A 13,852-nucleotide genomic window follows, 5' to 3' on the forward strand; every position below is an offset into this window, starting at 1 on the left:
CTGTGGCTGTCTCGTGTGAAGAGCTAAGAGCCTGCACCAATTCCCATTCAGTGAAAGGAGCACTGTAGGGCTCAACTTGGTGCAGAATGAAACGGAGGAGGGTCTCTTCAACTCGGTGTTTCTGCTGGAGAATGGCCGGAGGATAGGAAGTGGAGGACAATTTCAATCACAAAGTGTGTTGCAAGGTGTTCTGCAAGGACCAATGGATCAGTGCACAGAGCTCCTTGGATGTTCAGACCCTGGACAGTTGACTGTTGCTGGTGGCCCAGAACGCTATGGACCTTCGACCAAACCTGCGACAAAGAAGCATAATGTCACCAGGGAGGAAACACACCACTCTCGGCATTTCTTTTCATTCCACTTAATAAAGTAACGAACCTTAGCACGAAGAAGCTTAAAAGTGAGGAGGTTGTTCTGGGAGGGGTGTCACTTAAATTGCTGCATCGCTCGTCAGTGGGCCTGCACAGCAACTGCGACATCCTTGGTCCACCACAGTACAGGCCAATGATGAGGGAGCCCTGTGGATAGGGGGACAGCAGATCCAGCAGCATGAAGAAGAGTGGCAGAGATGCCTTGCATGACTACATCAATGGAATTCGAGAGGAAGGTGTCAAAGCAGACAGCAGACACGTATAAAGGCCAATCGGCCCTGAAGAATGCCCAACATGGGGGCCTGTCTGCCTAGCAGAGAAAGGAAACGATACTGTCATTGGGATGTGGTCACTGTCACTAAGGTCATCATGGGATGACCAATATAGGGAAGCCACAAGGACAGGGGAGGAGATCACAAGATTGACAGCAGTGAAGGTGCCATGAGCAGCACTGAAGTGGGTAGGGGAAACATCAGTGAGGAGACACAAATCTAAGTCTGTGATAAGTTGGTTGATTAGGATACCACGAGCCATTGATGTAACACTCCCCCACGGAAGATGGCGGGCATTGAAATCACCAATGAGGAGAAATGGGGGCGGGAGTTGCTCAAGTAAGGTAGTATAAGGGGGTAGCTTGTGTTGCCCAGGATGACGATTACATGAATATTTTGTCAGGATTTGTAAGCAGTGAGTCCTTGAGGTACGGCAATACGCAAACACGAGAAGTAAGTTTAAACAGTTTTATTAAAGAAGGCAGATTATAAAACACACACACGCTACGTGCACCCATCATCACTTCGTCTGACATCCTAACACCGGCTAATTACTGTCGTATCTAAATGCTCCATGGTGAGCTAAGAAAAGAGATATATGTGCCTGAGTCTGTGCTAGTTAACACTGCACGGTGTGGACAGCAGCCAGAGGCGTTACTCTGTCACAGTGTGACTAGACGCGAGTCTACTGACAAAGCAAATTATCAGCACTCCAGATAGGTTGGATGGCGCGTGTGTTTGTGTGTGTGAATGTACTGTACAACTGCGTGCAATCCATAGACCCTTACAGTAGATAGCGCAACATAAGCAAGTGGGCTACCTGGAGGGAGGTAGACATTGCAAGTGCTCTGTACTCTAACCGCTATCACTTCCAAGGTGGTACGTAAGGGGATCCAGTCACTAAGGACATCGGAGCAAACCAAAGTGCAGACCCCACCAGATTTTATCCCAGGGCCAGCACAGTTCCGACAGAATGTCCGATAATGTAAAGTGGGAGAGTGGTCGTCACTTAAACGTGTTTCTTGGGGAACAAGACAGAACGCAGAATATGAGGAGCCAAGATGTTGCATTTCCGGCAGGTGATGATAGTAGCCGTTGCAGTTCCACTGGATGATTGTGTAGTGCGAGTCCAAGGTAGGCATGAAGGAGCTGAGGAGGAGGTCAGCTCACTTGGTCAGTAGTTGTCACTGACAAGGATGAGGTGACATCCATAAATAAGATGTCAGACTCAGGTTGCAAGAGGGGAGTTGGCACCTCTGGGGGCACCAGTGATGCCTTCTCTTGGGATTTATGTTTCTTCTTCTCTTTCTGAGGTGGAGGAGGACAGAATACAGGGGGAGTACAAGCGGCTGCAAGATCAGGAACTGAAAGAGAGCGGGCAACCTTAGGGCCCACAGGCGGTGCTCATCATGGCCGAGTTGTGGTAACAGTCTTCTGGTCTGAGAGATGCTGGGGAGAGGGTTCACAGGAGGGAGCCCGATCACTGACAGATGCTGAAGAAGGGGAGCACTTCTTCAGCTGGGGTGGGGGAGCCACTCCCTGATGGGAGGTCGTGGGAACGGCATGGGAGGTGGAGGGGAGAGGAGAGCAGGGTGGGGCTGGTGTAAGGTCGAGGAGGAGCAGGAGTAATAGTAAAGGAAGCAACAGAGGCAAAAGTTGAAGATAGTGACACAAAATGGAGTCTCTCATACCCTTGGCGAGCCTCAGTGTAAGACAGGCGATCCAGGGACTTATATTCTTGTATCTTCTTTTTTCTCTTGTAAGCCTGGCAACCTGGTGAGTGGGGGAATGGTGGTCAGCACAATTAACACGCACAGGCAGCAGAAGACAAGGGGTTCCCTCATGAATGGGGTGGCCACAGTCACCACACAAAGGGTCCGCTGTACAGCAGGAAGACATTTGCCCTAAACGCAAGCACCAAAAGCAGCAAATAGGTGGAGGGATGAACGGCTTCACGTCACATCTGTAGCACATAACCTTGACCTCCTCTGGGAGGGTATCCCCCTCGATAGCCAGGATGAAGAGGCCAGTATCGGTGCAGTTGTCTTTGCAACCCTTCTGCACACGTCAAACAAAATTAATGCTGTGCCATGCCAGATTAGTTCGGAGTTCCTCATCAGTGTGCAGGGTGAGGTCCCTATGAAAAATGACTCCGTGGACCATATTCAGAGATTGATGAGGAGTGATGGACACTGGGACATTGCCAAGACAATCACAGATATGAAGAGCTGTGGATTGGGTGGCAGAAGAAGCTTTGATCAACAGGGAGCCCGATCGAATCTTGTCCATGAAAAAAAAAAAAAAAAATGGCTTTGTGGTGGTGAACGTGTCCCCATCTGTCCTAATACAGACGAGGTAACGGGGAAAAGGTCTCAGCCCAAGATGGTGAGCCTGGCCCTCCTCCCATGGGGTAGCCAGGGAAGGGAAGGCTGACAGGTCGTATGAGACAGCATTTAAGGATCCTTCACCATTCAAAGAGACGACCGTGTGAGAACAGCCAGATTTTTGCAGCTTGATATGCTTCATGTGCCAAGTATCCATCCTGATACCACCCACTCTAACCAGGGGCTCTCCCCGTAGGTGCCAGCCAGCCATAGCAAGGGCCGTCTGGCACGGCGGTCATTTCTGGAAGTTCCAATTCTCCAAGAAGACAAGCAACCACTCTTTGGCATACACGGGGATAGGCTCAGGTATCACTAGTGTGATCCCTGTGTTGTCAGGTGGCTCAGCTATATAGGTACATAACAGCCCCACCACATGGACTGGCTACACGTGCTGGTGACTTAGCAAGGTGGAAGGGGGCTACAGTGAGAAAGGGAGAGGGGAGAGGAATCCACACCATAGATGCTAGGGAGGGAGTTATTCCCCATATGGAGGTCAAACCTCAAGTAGGAAAAAAAACATCAAAGGGTGAAAGAACCGGCAAAAGGAACAAAATTGCAAGCAATACAGGAAACCAGGGAAATAGCCAGGTTGACAAAGCAGAACACAGAGAGGGAAGGAGGTGGCAATGGGAAGGAGTGGGGATAGAGAGGGAGGGAGGGAGGGAGGAGGCAAAGAGAAGGAAAGGCAGCTAGGAAGTGAAGAAAGAGCTGCAATAGCTTGGGGTCCGTATGCGCCACACACGAACTTTGCGCCCCATGGATGGGTGTGGGGGGGGGAGGCCAAAAAGGTTAATGAAGCACAGTAAAAGGCCTACAATTTACTAAGAGTAGTGGTTTCAATGACGAACTTCATTACTGCTTATAACTGTTTTTATGTAAGTAAGTAATGCAAGGCTGTCACTTTCAATTTAATGACAAAGAGGAGAGTTTTTTAAAAAAAAGCTTTGGTGGAAGTTTTAGTTAAATAATTTTATTGTTAACACAAGTGCATGTCCAGATTGACCCAGTGACCATTATTAAAGTGCTTTAACTTACATGAGGGAAGCTGTTCTGCTCATTTTAAACACACTATACTTTCTTCTTTATTCTTCACTGTACTGAGCTTTCAAATCACTATTATAGTATAGTGATCATAGAGGAAATTATGTTAACATTATTACTAAGTATGATAACTTCTGCACATTTAACACTTTCATGGTCAACATTCCTCTAATTTTACTGAAAGTGGAAGGTTTAGTTTTCAGTAAATTTAACACATTTAGCTTTACTGTTGTATAACCTCACACTGACTTCTCTATGACAAAAAGATTTCCAAATACATGCAAGTATTGAGTGGTACCCTCTGTCCACTTATCTAGCCTCTTGGGCATTTGCAGAGTTGACGAACATGTGGTTACAAGACAGGGGGACAAGCAGAACATTAAAAATCATCCACACACAGAGCACATTCCACAAGACCTTGTAGTATGAAACTCTTAAAATACAACAGGAAAAGTAGCACTTAAAATACATCCCAGTGCACATCATTTTCCTGAATAAACTGATCTGAGAAGATGCATCCCACTTTGCACCTAAACTATCAATCACTTAGAAAGAATAATAAAATGATGAGCATTACAAACCCTCTGTTGCATAGTTGTCTTAAGATATTGTCCCTCCAAGTATAAGGGGCGATCAGAAAGTTTCGCTTGAGGGCACTGCTGCAGTGTATACGCAATGTACTGTGACTTCAGTGTGGGTATATAAGTGCCAACATGTAGGCATGGGAACTGCATGACATTCATTCATGTCTTTCTGGCACACGTGCAGTAAATGTTGAAATGTGAACCACTGCAATGTTATTAGCAAACGCATCCAAATAGGACCAATGTGCTGCCAAAAGACAAACACGCCAAAGGAGAATGTGTATAGGGCAGCATATCTGGTGGAAACCACCAAGTTTTGTGCTGGTCACAATTCGACACAAGACGCCGGTCAATCTTGCTTCATCCAACTCAAGTGGGAGACATTCACGCACCCACCCTATAGTGCTGATCTCTCCCTACATGATTTTCACATCTTTGGTCCCTTGTAAAAGACCTTGAGAGGTTGATAATTCGTGTCAGACAAGGATGAGCAGCAAGCAGTTGAATTGGTCAGGAAAACCAATGTAATACGGAATTTTGAAAAAATCTGTTTTAGAAGAAAAATAATAGGAATTAAGGAAGTCTGTTCATATGAACTAGTAGCATAGATGCCCCTTGATTGGTATATGCATTAATTATTACAAAAATACTAATAGATGCAGTGTTATGGATGTTTAAAATGTGAAAACATCCACCCCAAAAATAATTGTTTCATACGAAAAAGGCACAGAACAAAATGTTGATTTTCGCCACATTAGTGAATTAAATGTTACAAAAATGACCCTAAGCCACAGAAAATGAAAACAACACTTTTAAACTCATAAAAGAAACATGGATATATCAGAAAAGCTACATAAATGTGTTTTCACTTGTGATGAACTGTTTCTCAGTCATCATCATGTGCCGTGCTACTGTCAGTAGCGCAGCTCAAAAGTTCCTTGTAGAATTTCATATGCTCATTTGGAATGTAATGCTGTATCTTTTCTAAGTCTTAAATTTTTGTACTTTAATTGACACTTGCCTTGCTAGAGAGGCAGGGTTTTTTGGTGAAAGAACAGATTTTCTCTGATGCGCAACAAAGAATGTGTGGTTCACTGACCAATTAATACAATTGATCCCTTTTTAGGAACCCAGCTCTGGCAAGTACCCAAAGTGGAAGAAGCTGCTGATAGAGTTATAACTGTCAACTCTTTGCTTGTTCCTTGTTTCTTCAAAAACTGTCATCTTACAGTATTGTATCTACCAGCCTTTAAAGTCTATAATAACAGATTTGTCAAATTCTATAACTATAAATTTCCAGGTTTTGTTCTACATTTTAGAATGCGACTTATTTAATCAACAGTGAATATCCTGTCACTCTGTCCAAGCTTCTTTGAACTGACACCAGTCTTGATCGTATGGCATAAAGTTGTGTCCTCTTACTGGGAAATATGTTGAATAAGTCTGAAATGTCTAGAATCTATCAAACTAGGAATCTAGACAGTGTTTGGTTTTTGTTCTGTCCCTTGCAGTTATCATAGAACAGTCGAAGCTCTGATATTTTCGGGATAGCCTTCAGATAATCAAAAAGGAACAGACTTCACAGGCATCCTTTCAACCAGTTCCTTCAAAATAAATACACAAAGTGCTTGAGCCCTTATTTGCGTCCTGAATGTTTGCACTCACTGGACCACTGGCTACTGTTCAATTTCAAAAGGACGTATGTCAATGACTTATGCATATTTAAAACAAAATGTAATTTTCAGTTCCATGTTAGAAGGCAACCAAATATGTGAAAGATGCCCTTTAAAACACAAATGATAGATCTGTGCTTATAGTTCATGAATCACTATAAAACATGCTGTGGCCAAAGTTGTGACTTACACCCTTTTAAAAAAGACCAATTCAGTTACAGACTTCTTCACACAGCAGGACATGTGTTTTACCATATGGGTATATTCAATTTGCTATGTCAGTGGGACTGCCTCAATGCTCAAGGCAATTTCCCTGACTGGCATACTGATTCTGGGCTGTACAATCTTCAAATGGAAACTTTTTGATTGCCCCTTGCAGTAAAATGGTCGAAAAATGTATCAATGAGGAATCACAAAGGAAAGTCTTGTACGGTCACTTGCAGGTGAATGAGCTTAGTTTGTCAGCTACAGAGAGATACCTTCTTAATACACACTAGAAGTGTCTGAAGATTTGTTTTTCCCAGAGTTTAAAAGAGGATGCTGTTGATAATGTGTTCAAGCATTTTTCTGCTACAATTGGCGAGAAAAACACTTAGCACTTTGAGACATGATGCTTCTGATTTTATTAGAGGGATCATGATAGCTTCACTCCGCTAGTTGTGATACAGTCTTCACAATCTTAAAGGCTGCTACATTCTTTTTTGGTAGCCACGATGTTACCATTCACTTTGGCACAAATGCATCTAACTGTTGACATATTCATTATTTCCAGGAGACTGGCAGCCTCTTTGCTATTCTGAGGTCTGTGGGATGCATACTTCAGCAGTGCAATGGACAACACTTTCAATATTGTTAGATGTCTGTACATTGCCCAATTTTCAGTGCTTAACCATATTGGCAGTTTCCTTTCAGGAAACTGCCCTATGAGGTTTAACAAGATTGGTAAGTGGCCATTCAACTATAAATTTGTAAAAACTTACCACTCAGCTGTGGCCACATGGGCAAGTAAACAAATGGAAAGGTCTGTGGCAGAACAAGATTCTGTTGCATAGTTTAAGTGCATCGCTTGGTCTCTAAGATGCATATGTCCTCTGACCAGATGAGAACCAAGCATTTGGCCACTAGAATAAGTGCTTTGGAGTCCCAGAGATCAAAGAAATTAAATTCCCAGGGAGGAGGAATAGATGAGGTAGTTCTCTAATTTGCAGAGCCTCTGTCAAGTGGACTTGATTGTTATAGACTCACTGACTACACTGATCTCATCCAATGTGTGAATAGCTAATGGAAACAGATCGCCTGATGGCTCCCACAAGAGCCTCCAGCCAGTAAATCCACTATTACACCCAAGATTGTATTTCAGCTGGTCATTCCATGAAATACAATGAAACAGAAACTTTGGCCCATACTACTCTAACTTTTGCAACTCCTATCAATGAATCAGTGGAGATTCAACTGGATGTGGCCCTTGTCAATCAGGATGACCGTTTCTAATTGCATAATTTACGGAGTACTGTTACAGGAAAACATCATGCTCTGTGTAGTCAGCATCATTCTGCAATTTTACAATCTGAAGCAACTGATTCAATATTGACAAATCAAGCTTTCATCAAGGACAGCACTCAGCAGTGCACAGACTTTCAGCAGATGCACATGTGCTCTAACAAACTTACACAGTGATAGCTTTGTAAACCATAAATTTTAAGCAGGAGACCTCAGTACTCTTTCACCTGAAGATGACACAAAATCAAAGCACAAAATATTGAGGCAGCAAATTACCCCATCCTGCAGTGTGACCAAAATTTCATTTTACTATAAAGTTATTTTCACAGTCTGACAGCAAAAATGCTCTAATCCACCAGCTTTTAAGGGATGGTCTTTGTCTTTGCTGCAATTTAACTCCATATTCTTCTGATGCAATAGAAAAAAATTGCCTTGACTGTATGGTGTACATATCATTAGCTTTGGAACAGGTATGGGCAATGGTACATTTATTACCTTGCATATATTGGTATTTGTGCATTTCCTTGATCTCAGCAGAGACATTCTCTTACGTTGCCATTTCTTCAGGATTTCGATGAAAGATGCTATATAGGTTTTGAGACTGCATCGCCTGCAATGCTCACTTTATTTCACTGTAGTGGATTTCCTTTCAGCTGCTTGGCATATACCATGAATTCTCAGCTCCAAATGGATTACCTTACTGGTAATTAATATGGTTGACTGCTGCACACTTAATATGGATGTTTCACTGCCAGGCCAGGCACACAGCGTGAGTATCTGCTGTGGATGCCGGCAGCATTCAGTGTGTTAATATAGTTTAATTATGCAGGATTACATGGGGATTCTGTTTCGTGAATTGCTGATCCACATCCGTCATAGGTTAGGTCACATGTATATGAAGCAGTGCTGTGCCCAAATCTCTGGCATTTGAAGCATCTCTTTGGCTTTTAAATATAGGTCACAAACTTAACACATAGCTCCAGTATTTGTATGCCATGGAAATGTATCTGTTTTAAGTAATAAGTAAATGCCTCTGTTTTCCCCAGTATGACATTTTCTTTTCATACTTTTTTATTTCTGCAACATCCACTTCTGACCACTCTTCATGCAACTTTCACAGCTGTTTTGATGGTATCACAGCACAACACATTTGTAGGAATTAAAACTAGGAGTACCAATTTTGATTTCCAAGGGTAATCTAGTTTTGTAATTTATATTGAAAATTTTGAAAAAATTATTTATGATTTTTTACTTATTTCTAGAACTGTTTTAAGTTTTTTAGCTGAACTTAATCAAAAATTTTAATATAATAGAGGTGTTCAAAGTGACTTCCCTTGACTTCCCTCTTAGCAGATGAAATTTTTCACAACAAATCTCATACTCAGTATTTTCAGGTTCTGTGCCTTGCTTACCCATCACCAATTATCTAAAAAGTATCTCGTTAATAAAAGCCAACAACTATTGATAAAATTTATGTATTTTTTTTATTTTTGTGATGCTGATGATTTAAAACCCCACCTTCTAAAGGCTGTATATGTTTTTGAAAATGTGTTTGTATTGCTGAACTCAAGTGTCGTGCAATTCACAGTGGGATTGAGATCCAGCTTATTAGTTATTTGTAGCTTGTTGAACTGATGCAGAAGGGTGTCCTCACTACTTCCTGATTTTAAGAAAAGTCATGTCTTTTTTTAAAAAATGAAGAGGACTACTTTTTACCTAGTAACAGCAAATTTATGTTGCCAAAGATGTGCTCAGTTATTATTCATAGTTTTACTTCGTTTGAGACCTGATGAGATCGATATCACTCTTGAGTTCACTTGGTTGGGTGTTCAATGAAATTCCAGTAACTAGTTAAGAATATACAAGTTAACTCAAACAGAACCCCACTTGCCTGAGCAAGCCTTGTACAACTAAAGTGGAGATTGCCCAGAGACTGTCCATGAAAAATTATTTTGTCTCAAGTCATCCATCCCACTGGCATACAACACCATCTTGAGATTTTATTTAATGGAGGTTTGTTCAGTCCTCCTGGTCCAGGCCAACATTTCAGTGGTGCACCACATGATTGTTGCTGAAGAATGCCCATAGCTCAAGGTTACAGAAGAGACAACCACAGCCACACCGGTTCATCAGACCCATACCTGAACTAGACTTGCCAAGTTCCCCTGGGGTGCTCACCATTTAGTACAACTCAGGAGGCACCTGAAGCTTCCCGCGTATAATTCATATTGCATTATGGACTGCTCTTCTCATAAAACTCAGATTCCTAACCAAAGTAACATACCGGTACATTAAAAAACTGCCTGGCTACTTGTCACAAACTATAATCATTTAGTGAATATTTCATTCCGTTGAAAACAATGAGCATGTTCTGCCTTACTATTTCTCCAGAAACAATTCCAATATTTTACACTCTCAGTCTGTTATTTGTACATCCACACTCCCCGTTGTAGAATATAATTTTTTAGTTTTACTTTTAATTACTCCTCAGATGTTTAGCAATTTACAAAAAAGGATTGCAAAGACAAGGAGTCTACCGTGACATTACAAATGTCACGATGTTGCGCAATAATACACCATGCGCCCGAGTTGCCAATTCGTTTATTCCATCATTCAGTATAAGATTAACCACAGTTTACACAAGAGAATGGAAGCCAACACAAGTTGATGAGCGTCTGTGGGCAGTATACCAGTGTGCGCTGCCATTCGTTTCTACACTGTCGCCCATATAGACTATATAGGAGGCTAGTATTTAAATAAGATTATTTTGTATGGCGAACGTGCTGTTTTTCGTGAAACAAACAAAATAGCATACGAAAAGGGAATGTACCGTACTGCCGATTTGTACGTAAGCATAAAACGCGTGGAGACAGTGCACTTGATATTGAACTGTAGCTCCAGCAATATAATTCCAAAAACTTTGTACGTATTTCCGATGACGCTTCTTTTATTACATTTGAGGACGGAATTTAAAAGCATTACACTAATTTGCAACATAACCACAAGGACATATTAGATTTTCTTATAAATCGTAAGTTATGGCCACACGACGATCTCTCCCACGCGCGTACTGTATCAGCACAAGTTTGCCCACACGTTACGACATTGCTCAAGCCATCTGCTCTGGATTCCCATTTTTGCTTGTGCTGCGTTTATTGCGATGAAAAGGCGTCAGAAAACTAAAATCAAAAGCGACTGTAGGTAAAGAAGAGTCTAAATAACAGATGTACGAGACGAAGTGACGACGTTTAGTTTGCAAATTTCAGAAGGGTGCTACAGCGAGATTAAGATTTTCTACTGGGGAAACTGCAGCGATATGGCCAGCAACTAAATTTCTTTACTAATTGGCTACTTACATACAAGTTTAAACTATTTCTTTCAAAACAAAGCAAGCATTTCAATGATTAACCCTGAAACTAGGAAATACTTAAGGGAAGTTCTTAATCTTCATGTGAAGGTTAATTAACTTTAGACGAGTCTTTGCACTTCATAACAAATTTGTTTACACATATTTTATCATGAAATATATGAAGATTAACATCCTCGGATTCGACAAATTTGGGAGTTTCACAGACCGCGGAATCCACTAGAACGGAGGTTATGTTTCCCAATTTCGTATTTTTTTTTTTTTTTTTTTTTGTCATCAATGCTCTCCATTCCTGTTTCTAGCAGTTTGTTGAAGAGCTACACAAACCCTATAATTTCTTGTTCTCAGATGTCAAGCTCTTAAGTGGCTGTGCTATCAAGTCGCCAGAAGATAAATATTCGTCCACAGTTTTCATACAACCTCTTTATACAATTCTGGCTTAGTCCTTTTTTCCACTTAGAATCTTACGGTATCTTATACTTCACAGCAATACAGATACTTTTTATCTAATAATTGGCACCAAATCCCAAATTTTTATTTAAATTTTTAGAAGCGGTATGACAAAGCACGCTTTTCTTTGAAACTACAGACACTAGGCCAAACTGCTCATAAATCGCATTACAGCAATAACTTCACCACACTAGCCAGACAAACACCCAACAGGCCCTCTGCCTGTCTGCATCTAACTGGATACTTTTATGTAACTGTTTCGCTTTTCACTAGTTGCTACATCTCATAGTTTGTGTTTTCTATTGTGGCATATGCTATGCACTCAGTGATTAAAGTACGGTACCGGTATGTAATAAGGAAGGTGTCAAAGTACAATTAATGAAATGTGGAATGTACGTACAATTCCTTACAGGTTACTTGATAAAAATCTATTAAGTAGTTTCATAGACGGGCGTTAGCGTGGCTCGCTGGTACCTACCACAAAATACCTTTACAAGCCAATGATATTTCCATGTAATCACTGGCTACCATGGACGTAAGCAACGAGAATGATCAGGTGTTTTGTACTTTATTTTAATCAGCATAATATACATTCGTAATTTTACGTTTTTATTCTCATGGAAATGTATTATGCTGTTCCTTTCCAGTAAAAACCAGTGCAAAGCCTGAATTTATACGTTCCGCTTCTCCTTGATTGAACTACCTTATTGTCAATCACGTCCCTAGTTCAACCTTTTCAATGCTTTGGCAGCTAACTTTTTTGTATTTGTGCCCTGGATCTCTCTTCTCCCCAAAGCACATATGATATCTCATTCTTCTGCTGCCAATTCATCCTCATCCGGATCACTCCATTAGTCACTTAACTCTTGCTCGCTCTCTTCGATCCGTCGTAGCCCACTCCATCCGGCTATATTAAAGTGCGCGTTTCGCAGCTCTCCTTGAGGACCTACCATTCGGGACAGGTCGGCGTAGGGCTGCGCTGGCGTTGCCAATTGGCTAATGCTCATGATGTCAAGTAAGATGCAGTCTGCTCACTGGACCTATATGGTGCTGTGAGCCTTTGTATCTACAGTATTCAAAACTAATTTCGTAGCATAGTGTGTCAAGTGTTTCGCATGTTTTCAACCAAGTGACATACTGAATGAATCTACGAAACTCCTCATTGTCACGAGAGCATTGTTGTTGTTGTTGTTGTTTCCGTGGTGCATTTGATCAGAAAATTCAGGTTTTTTCGGTACACGAAGACAACGCCTGTGACAAAATCGTGCCCAATTTCCAGGTGCAAATTAAATATGGAAACCCTGTAGCATTGCGAGTTACAAGGGATTACTATACAGAGTTCGAAATTAGACACTGAAACCTTCTGAAAAATAGGGAAGACTAATTGGACGAAAAATTTTAGGATTGTAAAGTAGTGTGTATTGAAAGAATGCTTCTATAAAGGAGACTTACTTAGCAAACGCTCGTGCGTTCCGTCCTTTAATATTTCTCAAGCATGTGAGATTTACACCAATTAGTCTTAACAGACCGTACTAACTATAGACCTGCCCTATTCCAGTTTAGCGCAGACTCCTGTACCAGGGTCAAAGGGGCATTTGCCACGTTAACAAGTCGTTGTCAAAAGTAAAGGTGCCAATACATTTTTAAAAATCATGGCATCAATGTGGAACTCAACCCTAGAAAACGTGTTAGAAGAGACTTATTTACTGAGTGCCAACTAACCCAATAGGTACTACCCATTTAACACGCACAATCAGCCGTTTACAGGTTGGAGAACTTACTACTTAAAATAAAAATTAAAAGTAATTCGCGAGAATGACGTTTGCAGGTTCTGAGCTATGAAAGAAAAAAAAAAGCAGCAATACAGCCCAAAATTGCATTGAAAGTGTCACTTTAAGATATAAAGAGCTCTTTCCGTCATCTGCTAGAATAGCTACCATCGTGTAGGATCAGGGAGAAGTTATTCTAGATCACGGTAACTCGACTACAGACAGCTGTGCCTTCGATAGTCCAGGATACACAGTAAATCGCTACCGAACTGCTAGTTACCATGTTTGGTATAACCTTATATTTATCTCTTTAGTAGCATTAACTATATAAAAATTCCAGCAGAAAAAGTAAAACAACAGCAGTAGAGACAGGAAGTAAAATAGGAGTAGGCAAGTGTTGGACACACGTGAGCAGCTACTGCCACAATTTTAGAAATTGTA

General features: G+C 41.4%; 1 protein-coding gene across 4 annotated transcripts in view; it reads right to left on the reverse strand.

The window, feature by feature from the left end:
* Positions 1-13,852, reverse strand: part of LOC126284289 (ankyrin repeat domain-containing protein 50-like) — a 136,301-nt gene that overhangs the window by 120,255 nt on the left and 2,194 nt on the right. Inside the window, exon 1 of one of the 4 annotated variants that reach the window (XM_049983118.1) lies at positions 11,182-11,215. The exons of the other annotated variants lie outside the window; for them this stretch is intronic. The gene's annotated coding sequence lies outside the window, so the exon portion shown is untranslated. Of the gene's footprint in view, positions 1-11,181; positions 11,216-13,852 lie in introns of those variants that run through there. 4 annotated transcript variants of the gene reach the window in all.

This window comes from Schistocerca gregaria, chromosome 8, assembly GCF_023897955.1.
Source record: "Schistocerca gregaria isolate iqSchGreg1 chromosome 8, iqSchGreg1.2, whole genome shotgun sequence".
Classification (NCBI taxonomy): Eukaryota; Metazoa; Arthropoda; class Insecta; order Orthoptera; family Acrididae; genus Schistocerca; species Schistocerca gregaria.